This window comes from Natator depressus, chromosome 1, assembly GCF_965152275.1.
Source record: "Natator depressus isolate rNatDep1 chromosome 1, rNatDep2.hap1, whole genome shotgun sequence".
NCBI classification, from domain to species: Eukaryota; Metazoa; Chordata; order Testudines; family Cheloniidae; genus Natator; species Natator depressus.
In genome coordinates, this window is record NC_134234.1 from 164,162,797 (window position 1) to 164,179,143 (window position 16,347).

General features: G+C 39.1%; 1 protein-coding gene across 11 annotated transcripts in view; it reads left to right on the forward strand.

Moving 5' to 3' along the window:
• The window catches only part of TIAM1 (TIAM Rac1 associated GEF 1), a 260,244-nt gene that overhangs the window by 140,442 nt on the left and 103,455 nt on the right, over positions 1 to 16,347 (forward strand). For all 11 annotated transcript variants that reach the window (XM_074970828.1, XM_074970866.1, XM_074970834.1 and 8 more), the window contains one exon: positions 11,286 to 11,464. The gene's annotated coding sequence lies outside the window, so the exon portion shown is untranslated. The remainder of the gene's footprint in view (positions 1 to 11,285; positions 11,465 to 16,347) is intronic.

Genomic DNA, 16,347 nt, shown 5'->3' on the forward strand with positions numbered 1-16,347 from the left:
GTGGAAGCCAGAATAATGGTTCTCTTGTCATAGAATATCAGTTGGAAGGGACTTCAGGAGGTCATCTAGTCCAACTCCCTGCTCAAAGCAGGACCAATCCCCAATTTTTGCCCCAGATCCTTCAGTGGCCTCCTCAAGGATTGAACTCACAACCCTGGGCTTCACAGGCCAACGCTCAAACCACTGAGCTATCCATCCCTTTGTTGTTTCTAGTGTGAAAATAGGTGAGGGAAAGGGTGGAGGAAAGCTAGTTACTTCACTGAAGAATTTCCAGTTGCAAGCAAGTGAGCTAGTAATCAGCAAAGTTAATCCAAATATATGACTCTTCAAACCGCATTCTCTCTCCAAGGGCCTGATACACGAAGCCCTTTGTGTTTTTGGAGTTGTTCTTCTTCACTGTAGCCTGAAATTGGCAGTGCTGTGGCTTAGAGCATCAGCCATAGTGTAGCAAAAAGAGAATAAACACATTGTGCCATGTTTGAACAACTAAACCCAGGGCTTCACTGGAGTGTCCAAACAATGAAATTCCACGTAACAGGGTCTGGTGAAGAAAAGAACAGTTTTGCTCTACTGTAGAACTGAAAGCACTTTGACAGGTGTGAAAAGAAGTGTAATGCTTCCCAAGCACAGGTGTGTAAAAGGGAAGATTGAGGTCATGTCTACATGAACGGTTCTGCTGGCACACCTATATGCTCATCAGGGATCACACCTCTTCACACCCCAGAATGACATAGCTATGGCGGCAGAAGTCAGCAGGGTAGCCCTGGTCTGTGTTATGAGACCCTCCTCAGATTTCTGCATCACATAGAGGTATCTTTGCCTTAATGGCATAATGACGTCATGCACAAGAGGTAACTTTTCTTGAACCATATTTAACAGGATCTAAAGCTGGTTGAAAAATGGAGAAAATAAAAAGTGAAATGTTTTATTGGTTTTTCCTCCTTTCTGCTTCCCCCCCCTTTTTTTTTACATTTTGCTTCTGAAAAAGGGGGTTGGGGAAGGGAAAAAAAGATGGAGAAGGGGCAGAACAAAATGTTTTAAATTAAATTTTCATTTTGGTAAAAAATAAGTTATTTTTTGACCCAAAAAATTTTGCATTTGAAAAATTTCAACTTGCTCTCATATAATGTGAAGGGGCAGAGTGGTGAGGGGTTGCACTGGAGCCCAGGAGAGACTCTGCTAGGCTGCAAGCTGAACTTTTAAGTTTACAGAGGCTATTGCAGGTTCCCAGAACCTCCACAAGCCACCAGATGGTTATGTCTGTGTTTGATCTTCTAATAGGGATTTGAGAATTGCAATTATATGAACATGGGTAACAGCTGGAATCCTGTAAGACTGTGATCTTTTCAAAAGGGATATGAGGGTCAATAGGAGACCTGTGCAAGATTGAAAAGTTTTCCTTTCTTTACATTCAAATGTAAAATCTCCTTTTGTTTTTTGTCCTGTCTTTTGAGATATTAGAAGTATTGTACAGGGTTTTCTTTTAAAGTGTGATTATGTTCCCAAAAAGTGATGGAAAAATGGCATCACTATCCTCTGCTTCCTGGTTGTCTTAGAGTTTATATGGGATTACTGACAAAAATAAACTATTACTTCTCTTTTAGCATCATAAAACAAATACAACTATGGGCAGGTGGTGCTGGAACCCTGAAGAGAGGGTGTAGAGTAAGATGCTTTTGTGGAGGCTCTGATACGTGAAAGGAAGAAACTTTGATTTCAAAGTGTTTGAGAAAAAAAATAAATACAGAAGTCTATGGTGCTATCTTTAATACTCACACCAATGTAGTGGAATCTCTCTTCATGGTATAGCACCATTTTTAAACTGGAGACTATCACTCTTGTGCACACACACACTCACACCCTCACCGACAAAAGTGCAGCAAAACTGCAACAGTCACGCCTCGATTTTATGAATCCAACCCTTTGTTTGTGTGTGTGCAGTTAGTATGAATCCAAGATCTATTTCCACTTGGGATGTGTTGAATAATTTGCGTGTAACTTGAGAAAAGGTGAATAGGAGCAGTTTGTACATAACCATATTTGGGTATGTGTAGATTTACTCCTAAAATATGTTTTCATTTGGGTTGGGAAGAATGCCACATAGAATATCAGTAGCTTTTCTCAGATAATAAAATAATGTATCACTTTTTACATTTAAAGTGAAAGCTAGCTGTTTTTGTTTATTTTGGGTCACTTACCCGTGTGAGGCATTGAAATAATGAAATGACACATACCCTGCCAAAAATACAAAGTCCTATGTAGATATATAGTATCCTCGCCTGATGGAACTGCTGGCAATTTACTTCCCTGGCATTTCTAGTCAAAATGGAGGATTTTTAGAACAATGGTTGTAAATGGTAAAGAATGACAGCACATGGAAAATGAATTTTAGCATTTCTTGACAAACATGAAGTACACTAATATTATGGCACCATGTAACATTTTGTTTGCTACAGGATTGTAACCTGCAGCAGCTTCTATACCTAAGAAAAGGATTCTTGACACAGACATGCAGGTAGAACAGATTTTGCTGGTGACCTTAATGAAAAAGGAACTGCATCACAGCTGACACTATGCATCTCTCCATTAACTAACTGGTTCTGTATTCAGTCAAACAGAACCTATTATCGTATTTGTAATAGCACCATCTGCTGACTTCCCAGTAATGTTTCATACCCTTCTATTTGAAGATAAAAAGAACATATCAGACCAGATGTTGCAATATGGAAATCTGAGTGGTGTAAAGGAGCCGGATTGTGGCCATAACTGTAATTGTAGTATGCCATAATTGTCATTCTCCCCTCCCACCCTTGCAGGTAGGAACGGTCTCTGCTGGCATAAAGCTGCACTAGCTGCCTCCTCACTCCAGCATAGAGGATATGTTGGGGGCAGGGAGAGTCATGCTTGGGCAGGATGGTTCACAGGTCTGCTTAGCCAGTTCTCAGCTGGTACATGGTCACTTAGGGACCGTTCACAGCTGAAGTAGCTTAGAGCAGCCCTAGGCCTTTCTGACTAATACTGAGGCAAGGGCTGGGGCGAGAGAATCACAATTACAGAATCAGGGAGCTATAACTGGTTCCCTGATGGTCTCTGTCTTCCTTGCATTAGCGGATCTCCGTGCTAGTGAGAATCTAGTCCGTTGAATTTATTGTTACCAGGTTTTTGAAATTTGCTATAACCCAATATTTCAAAACATTGCTACCACAGCCCACATTATTCACATAGGAATTCCTTAATAAATATTGATAATTCATTCCCACACATGGTTTTACATCTGGCAAGTCAGGGCAGCACATTAATTGTTAGTGTCTTTCAAATTCTCTGTGGATTCTGGTTACAAAATGTTGTGTGGCCAGGGGGAAAGTCCTCCAGTTGAACAAAACTGTCGTCTGGCCTGGAGATAGAACTTACTATGTCAGAACCAGAATCAGTCAAACTAAGGTAAACGTGCGATAAGAACAAATTTCTGCATCTATGTCCCAATGTTCCTCTGTTGTCATCTGTGCAAGATATGATCTTGGTGTGAGTAGTTTGGCTTTGACAATGCCAGGTTGTTGCTGACCACCAGGGTTGTGAATGTATGTTCTTTCTCCTACCGGTAGAAAAAGGTAGGGGTTTTGTGTTATTGTAATATCTGGACTGGTGAATGTGCTCTTCTTTGATTGGTGTGTTGATATCAGGTCAAACCAGCAATATTTGGTCCTTCACTTGACCTATTCTGCTCCGACGTGCCCTGAATGAATTATATTTATTATTCCAAATTTCAGTTATTATGGAACTACATGCCTTTCACTTTCACAGATGGGCTCCTGTTCATTCCTCATAGAATGTCCAGAACTCTTTTGCTTTATACAGACACAAACATTTTTATTTTGGCTACTCAGCAAAGAATTTCCAGCACCGTAGGCAACCAGCAAACTGTTGCAACCCTGATTGCTGTCATTTTCTTGTCCAGTACAGGTAAACTGGATATGACAATGTGAATGTATGCCTCAAATGTCTCCTCCATATTGTCATGCCCTGTCGGAAATAATCTGCTTAAGATACTAGTGACTGGCATATCCCTTCTATGTTTGTGTTTAATCACAGTCATATTTTCTGCTGGTGCAATTTCATTCATAGCTTCGGTGGTGCTGCTGCAAGAGTTTTTTTATGATGGCCTCCAAAGGCTTGTGGTTAGATGCCATTGTAACTTTTTCTCCTGTGCACATTGATGGAGGTGCTGCCTGTGAGACACCATTGCCTATATCTCTCTTTCAGTCTATGCAGTTTATTTCTGTGGATGTGAGAGACTTCGATGTCAAAAACCCTGACTTCCCTTCTTGCAGAGAGACAGCCCCAGATCGTCACTTGGATATAGCCACCTGAACATTTCTTATGTGTGACTATACTGCTTCTAAAAAAAGCAACGAGGAGACCGGCGGCACCTTAAAGACTAACAGATTTATTTGGGCATAAGCTTTCATGGGTAGAACGCTTCTTCCCACAGCCCCCATATCTGAGCACCTCACATCTTCAATGTATTTATTCTTACAACACCCCACACAATAGAGAGGTGCTGTTATGCCCATTTTATGGATGGCGAACTAAGGCACAGAGAGACTAAGTGATTTGGCCAAGGATGCACACAAAGTCTGTGATGGAGCAGGGAATTGAACCCAGGTTTCCAGCCAGTGCCCTATCCGCTGGAAAATCCTTCCTCTCATAGCTGGGCAGTGTATCTGCACTGGCAATTAGTTGCTTTATTTCGGTGAAGGCAGAATCTTACTGGGCATCAGATTGAAACTCAGAATCTTTCTCTGAGAGGTCCCCAAACACCCCCAAAACTTCTGCAAGGTGTGGAATAAACATAAAGTAAATCACCACCCTTGATACTTCGCTTAGCGCAACATGACTTTTCAGTGGCCTTGTTTCAGTTATTGCTGCTACTTTAGCACTTTTTATGTCTTACGTAAATAGCTTTTATATAGCTGAGCAAATGCAACCAAAATACTGAAGTTGCTCTGATCATGCATTTCCTTGGATTAACTTGACTCCTTTTTCTTTAGATCTCTCGAATGCCACATGTGGGGTTCTTATCCCTCCATAGTATTCAAATTTGGGTACCTAAAATTAAGTATCTAAACCCATAGTTAGACACCTCCATTAAGTGGCCTGATTGCTGAAGATGCTGGGCCTCCATAGCTCCCATTCCAATATGAGCTATGAATACTCAGCCCTTCGTGAAAATCAAGCCACTTATTTGGGTGCTTAAATATGGATTTACAGTAAATACTTTTGATACCCATCTCTGACAATAATGGCCTTAATTTTTTTCTGTGTCTTTTAAATCTTAGGTCCTCCGTTTATTTGTGTAGTTATACAATGGCTTTCCATTCACATAAGGAAAAGGTTTCAACTATTAATATTAGTTGCTAAAATAGTGCACTGTCTAATCTATGTCTGTGCTCCATTTTTTACTCTGTGTTCTGTATCTCTCTTACTGTGAGTAGTACTGTCGCAGCCTAAGCTTCATTAGGTAGTGGACATTTGCGTGTTTATCACTTAAGCAGCTATTCTCTTTCTATTTGACATTTTTAAAAAAATGTCTTTCATGTGACTACTTTGGTTGTTGTCTTTGATATGTTTGGCACACCGCTGTACTGATAAGTATCAGCTGTTCTCTATTCACTTGGCACAAAAGAAAAGTATGTTTCAAGTTAATTTTAATAATAATACATAACTTTAAGATAAATGAACTAGAGCCAACTCTTATTCTACCTGCACTTTGAGGTATTTTTTTATTTTTTGAGAAATCCAATGGATTGTAAACATGTAGATGGGCCAATAGCTACCCTAACCACACCAGAGAAGGCAGAACAGGTCCTGCCAATCTTTCTCATTTCCTGCAACTCCTCCTGTCGCTTAACATTGGTCTCTGCTTCCAAGGGCAGATTATGAAAGCCCCCACTTCCCGGGAAGGGGCACACAAGTTCCTTTTAACCTGTAGTGGGGCTCCAGGGAATTCCACTCAGTTTTCCATGTTTTACTTATGGTTTACAATTTGAAATTAGAATCCTTTTCTTATGTTGCCCTGCTTCTCTTCTAATGCATAAGTCCTTGCTGATTTACCCTCTGGGAGAGAGGGGGATTTTCCCACCATTAATAATGGGAGGAGGAGGAGGAAGAAGGGAGGGAAACTGAAAATACATAAAGATACCCCTGAAAACAATTTAAAAAAATCCTGGGAGTTACTCAGATACCACAGTACAAAAATAACAGAGCACTGAAAAGGTAGCTTTTCCTTTCACTGGCTACTTGTTCTCCTCCTCCACAGATTCACCACCATGCCCCCATGGACCCATGTTAACACCATTTTTCTGGTTTTGTTGACTTTAACTGTGATTCAAGGATGTTAACTGTCAGTTGTTGTTGAGATTGCAGGTCTCCTGAGAGGGCCCATTTTTGTTTCTATTTATAGATTTGTGTAGGAGTGTTGTTCGAGCTGGAGGAATAATTTATTTGACTAGTTTAGCTTCATTTTCTGTTAGTGAATTCTTCATGAATGGACCGTGATTTTCTTCAAATGGAGTCATTCAACATTTATTTTCCAAATAGCTCCCATGGAAAACATTGAGTCTTATGGCTTGCTAGTGAGCAGTTTGTTGCAAATGTTTGAAATTCCAGCTCTGTTGGTCAGTTTTGGTTAGACGTCTATCTCACTTCTCTTTTCTGGCCGGAGGAGCATATTCCTTCAGGTCAGGTGCTAATTGGATAAAAGTTAAAACATCACTTTCAATGAATATTTGCCAATATTGGTTTAAAATTCACTGTTTCCACAACCAGCAGGCTGGTTTGCTGGAATATTTAGCAAAAGAAAACACAGACGGGGCATAAACACACCAAGCTGAACTTATTTAAAAATCCTCTAGATCATGCAGTGCCTTACTGCCAAGCTTGGAGCCTCAGTGCTGTGGATAGTCTCAAGGACTTAAAGTCACCGCTCATGTTAGTGAAGGGACATGGCCTATAGTTACAATTAAAGGGTCTAAATCATTACACTGGCTTTGTACAAGTATTACACTGGCATAAAACGGGTGTGGTGGTATTGAGAATGGAGCCCAAAGTTACTTATTGATATTTAATATTTTCTATTTGAAATGGCTATGTGGTGTCCTCAATCGGTCTACATAAACTGTGGAAGTTTATAATAGAATTCCTGTGGGCTTCATAGAGTGGGATGATGGGTTGGGCTAATTATTAGTTTGTCTCACATCTGTAGATGTACTTTTGAAATGTTACTACTTTTCTAAAATTGTCTTTGTATTATAAAATAAGGAAGTGAAAATATAATTGAAAAAAGCTTATAATTCTCATAGTCCTATTTGAATGTTTATTAGAGAAGTAATGGGTGTAATTCTGCAGCAAGAGAGATTTAGGTTGGATATTAGGAAAAACTTTCTAACTATAAGGATAGTTAAGCACTGGAATAAGCTTCCAAGGGAGGTGGTGGAGTCCCCATCGTTGGAAGCTTTAGACCATCCCTAACAGGGCTTTCTGTGATTCACATAATATTTACATTTTATTATTTTATTTATTATTATGTAATCCCATATTCCAAAGTTCTGCATTTCTGTTGACAGTTCATGAGCTGTTTCATTCTCCTGTATCTGTATTGGTTCTTCAGTATCAACAGGAAGTAATGGTATTTTTGTCAGTAAGTCAATAGATATAACCCTGGGTACATGTAGGTAGCAAATGTGATGAATAAATTGCTGCTATTTTTATATCGTCACCTTTCTGACTATAACCTCATTTTTAGGGACCTTACATCCAAACACACTGGGTTGATGGTTGTAATGTCAGTGGCCTGATTTTTAGTGCACACAACTTAAGTGGGAATTTTGGGTGCTCATCCTCTTAGAAATCATGTGGCCTGATTTTTCAGGATACTTTTTCATAGTCATTAAATGAATACTCACAAAAAGTTAATTTGGCCCGAATATCGCAAAGAACATTGATTTAAAGGGCGCTACACACGTGAGTAAAAGTTAAGTACATGTATGCCTGTTTCCAGGAACCAGGTCTGAGACTGCAAATTTAGGGTATTTTTTAAACCAGTAGTTTGAAAAACTACATTTCAGATTTGGTGGGTTTTTTTAAGTTTTAACTTTCCTGTAGTTGTTTACAACCGAGACATAAAGATTGAACATGGTCACTGACAAGTGTGTACTTTTGGGTCAGTAAGAGCACGTCCATACCATGCGCATCACTGTGTTATGTCATGTCCATGAATAGGCCGTCAACACCCTGCTTGGTTCCACACTCCACTAACTCTGTAGCGTCCAGCAGAGCACTGAGCAAATGTGCTGTACACGGGGGACAGTGCCCTACAGAGGGAATGAAGTGACCGGTACTGAGGGCTAGTCTACACTAGAAGCACTACAGCAATGCAGCTGCGCTGCTGTAGCGCGTCTGATGGAGAGAGCTCTCACGTTGGCGTGCTAAAGCCAGCTCCACAAGAGGTGGTAAGCTGTGTCGGCAGGAGAGCGCTGCCCACACTTGCGCTTCAGTCGCTATAAGTTATATTGCTTAGGGAGGTGGCTTATTCACACCCCTGAGCAACATAAGTTATAACGACATAACTTGTAGTGTAGACAAGCCCCGAGTCTCTGTTCAGAACCCAGCTGTTCCCTCTCATGGGTGTGTGTGTCCCATCCCCTTCACCTGTGGGGAGGCATGTCCCTTCTGTGCCACTCCTCCTGGGGAAGGAGCAGACCCCGTTATTCCCATGAAGACCTTTCTGCCAGAAGTCAAAATCTGCACCTGACTTGGGAATGTTAAAGAACCTCTGCTCTTGCAGAAAACCAAAGGGTGAGATGAACAATAAACTGGTAGTTGGGGTGTTTTCTAAGGTGTACTAGAGACAAAGTTAAGTATTAAACTGATTTTTGAAAAAAAAAAAAAAGATTTTTGCATTTGGCAGAGTTCCTTTGAATTAGTAATAATAACTAATAGGAGCTGACTCTATTGGAAAAGAATCACGAGATAATGATACATCCTCAAGGAAGCATGTGTGCACATTCACACACATATTGATATAGATGTGGATAGATCTAGAGAGAGAAAGTGAGAGTAATCCAATTCCCTAAGTGGAAACACCCACTTGAATTTTTTCCCCTTTGAAAAAACAACTCTTTTCCTTTAAGTGTTCTAGTACTGAAATACTAAAAGAGAATTACTTGGTTAGGAGCAAAAACTTCATATGAAACAGTCAACATTATTATTACTCTTATTTTAATTCTCATAAAAGTGACCAGGGTTCTGACCTTTTTTTGCCAAATTTCAGATTGGAGCAGATTATTTCAGATGAATAACAAACTCTTTTAAAAAAAACAACTTTAGAATGTAAAAGCTGATAATACTGCACTACAGTTTAGTTTTCTTTGAAAATAACTTATCTGTGGCAAATATAGATACAGCAGAGGGAAAAAAACCAGAAGGTAAAACTTTTTTTCTTAAAAAATAAAGCATGTTAAATATACAATTATTTCCTACACATGAGACTCAGGTGGAAGGACACTTGCCTGTAGGACCTTGTTTTCCATCAAGATTCCAGCCTTGTAAATTATTGTCAGCTGGCATGATAATGAGTCCATTTCAATATAAATGAGCTTTATTTTATTAATTTCTGCCAGCTCCTGAGCAATACATGAACTTCTTTTCAGATCTCAGCCAGCAGCTTGGGGGAGTGGGGAGTATGAGGGAGACATAAAGGGGAAGGAAGAACATTAGAATTTTTTTAATTTAAAAAAGGAGTTGGTAACTCTCATCACTTCCTTTTGAGAATCCAGCCAAGCGAGGATAAAAATTTACTACCAAGTAGCTCTAACAACATGAAGGGCATCACTGATCTATTCTGAATTCATCGTTCTTGTAGTCTTTTGAAAATATGTAAAACCCACGTAATAATTCCGTTTGCAATGCTTCTTGATGATCGACTTCTTTCATTTGCCTCTTTGCCTTGCAACTTGGCTGCATAAAGGGAAATGTAATGACTTCAGAGCTTGATCCTACAAAGCACTGAGTACCCAAAACTCCCACGGAATTTACCGTTCTCAGCATCTCACAGGATTGGACCATAAGGACCATATATCTACTGCAGCTGGGAATGAGCCTTCCAATGTGGGTAGATGGACTCATGCTAGCAGGGCTCGAGCTAGTGCACTAAAAACAGCAGTATGGACGTTATGGCTCGAGCGACAACTCCGGCTCTCAAGACCCACCCAACCCCCTGGTTCTGAGCTTGGGTATCTAGCCTGAGTCTCCACTGGAGCTGCAATGTCCATACTGCTATTTTTAGCATGCTAGCTCTAACCCTGCTAGCGTGAGTCTGTCTACCTAAGCGGGAAGGCCTACTCCCAGCTGCAGTGTAGACCTATGCTAGTGTCTAAGGAACACTTGGTAATAAACTTTTAAATGGATCAGGCCAAGGCACAGTCTAGGAGTTTGATCCTGCGTGCGTTTGTGCATGCGCGCACACACACACAAAGTAACTTTAGGATTATTCACGTGTGTAAGTGAGTGCAGAATCATCTCCTAGTCTGTTCCTTTAGTGTGCATAGTTTACCTCACAGTATACTCTGTATGTGTACATTTTCTGTAATCTCTGACTCCTTTCTAAAATGTTCATTATACCAGTGTTTACATTGCTGTCCATTTTAGTAAATTGTACAGATTGAAGTATTGTTTGTGTTTAAAAAAAGAAAAAAGAAGAAGAAGGCAGGACCTCTTCCTTAACCTAATTGTGAGCCATCTTCAAGCAGAAAGAAATACAAAATAGCCATGCACAGAATTCTGAGGGGAGTGTTGAGTATCTTTTATGTGGGACCCTGTTTAATTGCTTTTCTCTCTCCCACCCCCTCAAAAACCAACCAACCAAAACCAGAAAACCCAATACAAATGTAATTTTTCTGACCTGTCACTGAGACCCTCCAGTCCTGTATCATTCTGTTTGCCCTCAGCAGTCACTTGTCAATTTCTATAAGATTCTTAAAGTGGTAAGAAAATGAATGGAGTGCATACCGTCGGTTTGGCTTCATAAAGTGTTAGACTGAGGTTTTCAGTGATTCTGCTATTGTCAGATTATATATATATATATAATTTAAATACAGAATTTAAGCACTGTATTATATAATGTTTCTTAGGTAAGTGATGAAAATAGGATTTGGCAGAAAATGTCCTCCTTTCTGACCATTTTTGCTAATCCTTTGCCTATTTCTCTCTCCCCCTTCCCCCCTCACCAGGTTTTTGGCATATATTCATAGACTCTGATGAGACAATAATGGAGGCGCTGAGTGGCAGGTGCTGACAGATTCTGTGGTTCCAGTAACTGTTCATTTTGATATCATTTGCAATTCTATACATCTAAATGCCACAGTTCTCTTGGGGAAAGTTGCATTGGCTACCTGTACTGCCTTGTAAGGTATGTGTGTGTCTATGTATTTTCTTTAGGAGTTTGCTATGTTATGTATGGTTTGTGGGAGGGGGAAATTTGGAGAAACTGCATGTGGTTTATGGTTACCCCCATTTAGCAATACAAGAGCATTAGAATTTCTATCAAGCAGCTCCTTTCCTCCCTCTCCCTCCTCACCTCCCATTTCCTCCCACTGCTTTTGGGTTGCCTGCAGGGCCTTTTTGGAGTACATCCCATGCTTTAACATATTTAAAGTGGATTATAAAAAGAAATGTCTGGCTAAAAAGCTCTTAATTCAAAACAATGAAATATTCCATTGCAGTTTCTGAGAAACTCAAAGGTATAAGATTACTCTGGAACTTTAATCTCTTTTGGAAAAAAAAATCTTTTAATTGCCGAAAAATGTGTGTATCCCTTTTTAGTTACTATTGTAAATTGTTCTTATTCTATGTGGTTTTTGTGACTTGAGTAAAAATGTTTTTTGTTGGTTTGCAGAATTTAGTAAAAGTTCATTTCTGTAGAATTAGTTCTTGCTGTTGATTTTATCATTGTTCTGGTCCTCACAGCCTCCAAACTCAAACTCCAGGAGAAAAATAGAGATTTGTTACCAAGACCTCCCACCAGAATCTAATTTTAAATTTGCAATCTGTTGTCTTGTGAGGTGCTTCAAATTTAACTTGGAAGTTAATAAATTTCATCCTTTCCTCTGCAATCTAAAAGTTCAGTTTGTCAAAAACTTGCGAGCTATTAAGTTAGCTTTATTTTCTGTAATTACTGTCATGAATATTTTATTGAAGAAAAGGAAGAAGAGGAGAGAAAGGAAAATTAGTGTATTGAGAAAAAATGAAATTTGAAATGGGACTTCAGCCAGTACATCTAGAAAATCCTCTTTCTACATAGCAATATTTTATTTTAAACTAATTCAAGGAGAATTCAACAATTCTATTACAGTTTTATTTCTCCATCTAATTCAGTTAGTTTACAGGGAGCATTGTTCTCCCAGAAGCTTATTGTAGAATGTATGCTTTTTCCTTACTGATATTCTGTTTGTGTCATCAGTCTTAAGTTTTATTTTTCCAAAATAATAATAATATTTTTAAAAAATTATTGTGACATATTCTGTATGCCTCAATCTTTTGTTAGCTTTGGAAAATAAATGCAGAACAGATTTTTGACATGTTGCATCCCCTGACTCTGCTTTACAGCTGTTTTTAAACATTGAGACAAGTCACCACTGATTTATGTGGCATCCTGTTGCTACCTTGTACAGTGCTCAAATAGGCACCTTTTGATTCAGTTAATAAGCTAAAAATCGCAACTCTTGTCTTCTCAATGTCTGTGTATAACTCCCATTAATATTACTCATGTTCTAATTTTGAGACAGGTTATTTTATGACTACTTCAAACACGGTTTATTCTGACTTGGCTCAGTTCTGCATACTCTTACTTAAGATCAGACCCTGCTCTGATTGAATTCAATGGGATTAGGAACAGGCCTATTTAAATCATTGTTACTCACTTGAGCAGTGACTCAGGGCTAATCGCACAAGCAGTGGTTTTCAGGATTTGGAGACTCTAATTGTTAAGTAAAACCCAAGTGTACATCAGTTAAGCAGACAATGGTCAACTCCTTACTTGGGAGCATGATGTTTCTTGTCAGTATCTAGCACATACTTTTTTCATCATGTGAAACAGGTTGAAAAACATTCCTGTGAATGTCTATGTTCATATTCCCAAGGATGTTAGTGCTGAGAAAACCATTGTCGCAGGTGCTTAGCTTTTATCTGTGTAGAAAATGCATTACTCTTTGCATGAAAGAATTTTCTAGCCATCTGTTTTTCTCACAGAATATAGGCTTATCCTCGGTTTCTTTTCTTGGCAAAAATTGTTTGTTTTAACTTTTGCATGATTGTGTCCATTAATGTTACATTGGGACTGTGGCACATAATGATTGTTTGCTGAACTGACAGAGTGCTGTGCATCAGGTTGCTCTGTTCATTGAGTAAGTGATGCGTTTGCTGGTCTCTGAGGGCCTGAGTCTCCGTACATTGAGTGCTGTTAAGAACTTTCTTGCCTTTCTGCAGATTTGTGTCTTTAGTGAGAGAGCGCCTCTTTTCAATCATGTTTTAAACGTAAAAATCCTTAATTCTTCTCAAAATGACACCAAAATGGTGGTTATCTTTCTTGATAATGGGGAAGATGACAGTGTAAAGATCTGTTTCCGCAGCCAGTGAAAATCTTTTAAATGAAATTGTTGTTAGCAAGCGTTTTAAAGTCAGTGCAGCAAAAACCTTTCCCCTAGAGATTTCCTTCTACAAGGCTTAGAAGTGAGATCTGTTTTAGACCCAACCTGCAAAAACAAAGGGCACCTTTGTGCTACCTGAGTCACATTTAAAGGTTTTGGAAACAAAAGATAATGTAACTAACATTCATGTTCTGTCCTGACTAGAACAATCTAGAATAACACTTACTCTTATGACTCAATTTAAATAATAAACCCTGTTCTTCAGCGGTTGAGAACTCTATCATTTTAACATATATTGGGCTAAAATTTGCTGAATGCATTTGTTTTTCTAAACCATGGGTAAATCTCCAGCCTCATAGGGTCTGTCTATACCACAATTAAAAACCTGCAACTGGCCTGTGCCAGCTGGCTCAGGCAAAGGGGCTGGTTAATTGTGGTGTAGACGCTCGGGTTGGAGCCTAGGCTCTAGGACCCTGTGAGGTGGGATGGTCCCAGAGCTCGGGCTGCATTGAGGTCAATGGGAGCTTTGCCATTTACTTAAGTGAGTCTGGGATCTCACTCTGTGTGGTTTAATTCACTTGGTCAATTTATTTTGATACAGAGATGTCAGAATGTTTTAGGTAGTGCCCATACCCCTTTCTACCACACAGATTTTTAGCAAGTCATAACTAAAAAGTGACCTAACTGGAGCTAGTTAGTTGTATAGGGAAACTCAAAAGCATACTAGCTCCTATTCTGACCATTTTCCAAAGTATTTGCAAAAAAAATACATCCCCACCACAAGTGTTTGATAGTACCTGGAGCAGAATTGCAGTGTGAACATTTATCAGAATTGATTCAGTCCTTTCTGTGTAATCGATGTGAGGTTAAATAGGTTCTGTGCAGTAGCTGATATTGTGTATTCAGCTGGTTAATGCATATACACAATGATATTCATTCTATGAGCATCTGATTCAATAAAGTATGGCACATGATTATAATGGAGAAACCCACTGCCCTTAGCAATAACCCTCCCGCTATTATCCTGCTTTCTAGACACGATTTACTGTTTTTCTCAAGTCTAATATAGCTGCCTCAAAACCAGAAAGTCTTTGTCCTGTGATCCCTCTTAAAGAATTGTTTTTTGTCTATATGTAAATAGTTGTGCACCATTTTCTTTGCGATTGTTTTTATTTTCATATTAAATTTTGTACGATTTTGTATTTTAATACATACGTAATTTTACTCCTGGCCAAAGCAGCTACTTTTCTTTTTTAATTTAAAACAGAGATTATTTATTTTATAATTTTGTATCTATGCTGTAAATAATGCTATTATCCAGTTACAATAACACTATAATTGTTCCTTCCTGGTCTTGAGTCTGGTATCACTTATGTCAGTGTAATGCTAGTATAACTTCATTGACTTCACTGAGTTACACCAGCCTACAGGAGAAATGAATCCGGCTGTGTGGGGCAAATTCTTCCTTGGATTTATCAGCTGAAGTACACCAAGAATGAATTTAGCCATTATGTTTGCAAAAGCCCTTGCACAAAGGCATTGGTAGAACCTCATACAAGATGCATCTGTTCCGTCCTCGTGGGTCTCAAGGAGCCTGGTTCCAACCCAGGTAAAATAGTTTTTAGCATTTTTGGAGAGGACGCTGAGTGGATGCAACTCCTAACTCAGTTTTTGATGTCCAGCAAATGTCTTTACAAGTCTCATTACCAGTGTCAAAAGAAGATTTAAAAAAAAAATCATTTTTTTTTTAATACTTTGGCACAGTGATCATGTAACCCACACACAGTGGAATCTGAGTCACTGTTGTTATTTCTTATTCTACATAGACTGAAAAACTGTGGTACAGTATCTCTCATACTAAAAGAAACCCAAAGAAAACTAAATACAATGGTATATTTAATTATTGTTGAGGCTTTAAAACGTATAGAAGCAAAATAATGGTCTAAAGCTTGCCTAGATGTAATGAAGCACAGACCTAGGACTGACTTTTTTAGAGGCTTTTATTAAAAAACCCTGTTTTTTAAAACATTGTGCAGGTATTTAGCTGCAAAATTTCCCCTTAGTCAGCAGGAGTCATGTAGCTACAACTCCACGTATGACTTTGAAAAGTCACCTGTAGTGTTACTATAAAGTAACCTTGTCAAGGTTGCTAGGCCTAGAAATTGACCTTCCTTTCCAGGTGTGACACCCTGACATCACACCAGAACATGTCCCCTGTGAGTGGGGATGGCTTGGAAGCACCAGTTTGCAGGATTCTGGAAACATTAGTGATCATTTTTCTCTTTCCTGTGCAAGGATTGGCTTAAAATTTTTTTCAATCATTGGTACAAAGCATTAGAATGAGTTATGGTCCTCAATGAGGATCTCCTTAGAACAGTGCTTGTAGAATGTATTGCTCTGCAGAGTTGCATTTTGATGCCTTGGCTGCCAGTAGTGGTGCTGATAATTACAAATGTGGCTCCATTAGATTTTTTTTTTTTTTCAATACTGAATGATGTTGCTCAAAAAGTAGAAATACAGAATCTCTCCCCTTTAACCATCCTCTGGTAGGAACCTAAATATACATAATTCTCTGTTCTTTTAGTGTAGAGCATAGGTTCTGACCCAGGGGGTCATGAACAGGTATCAGGAGGATGCAACCACCCTG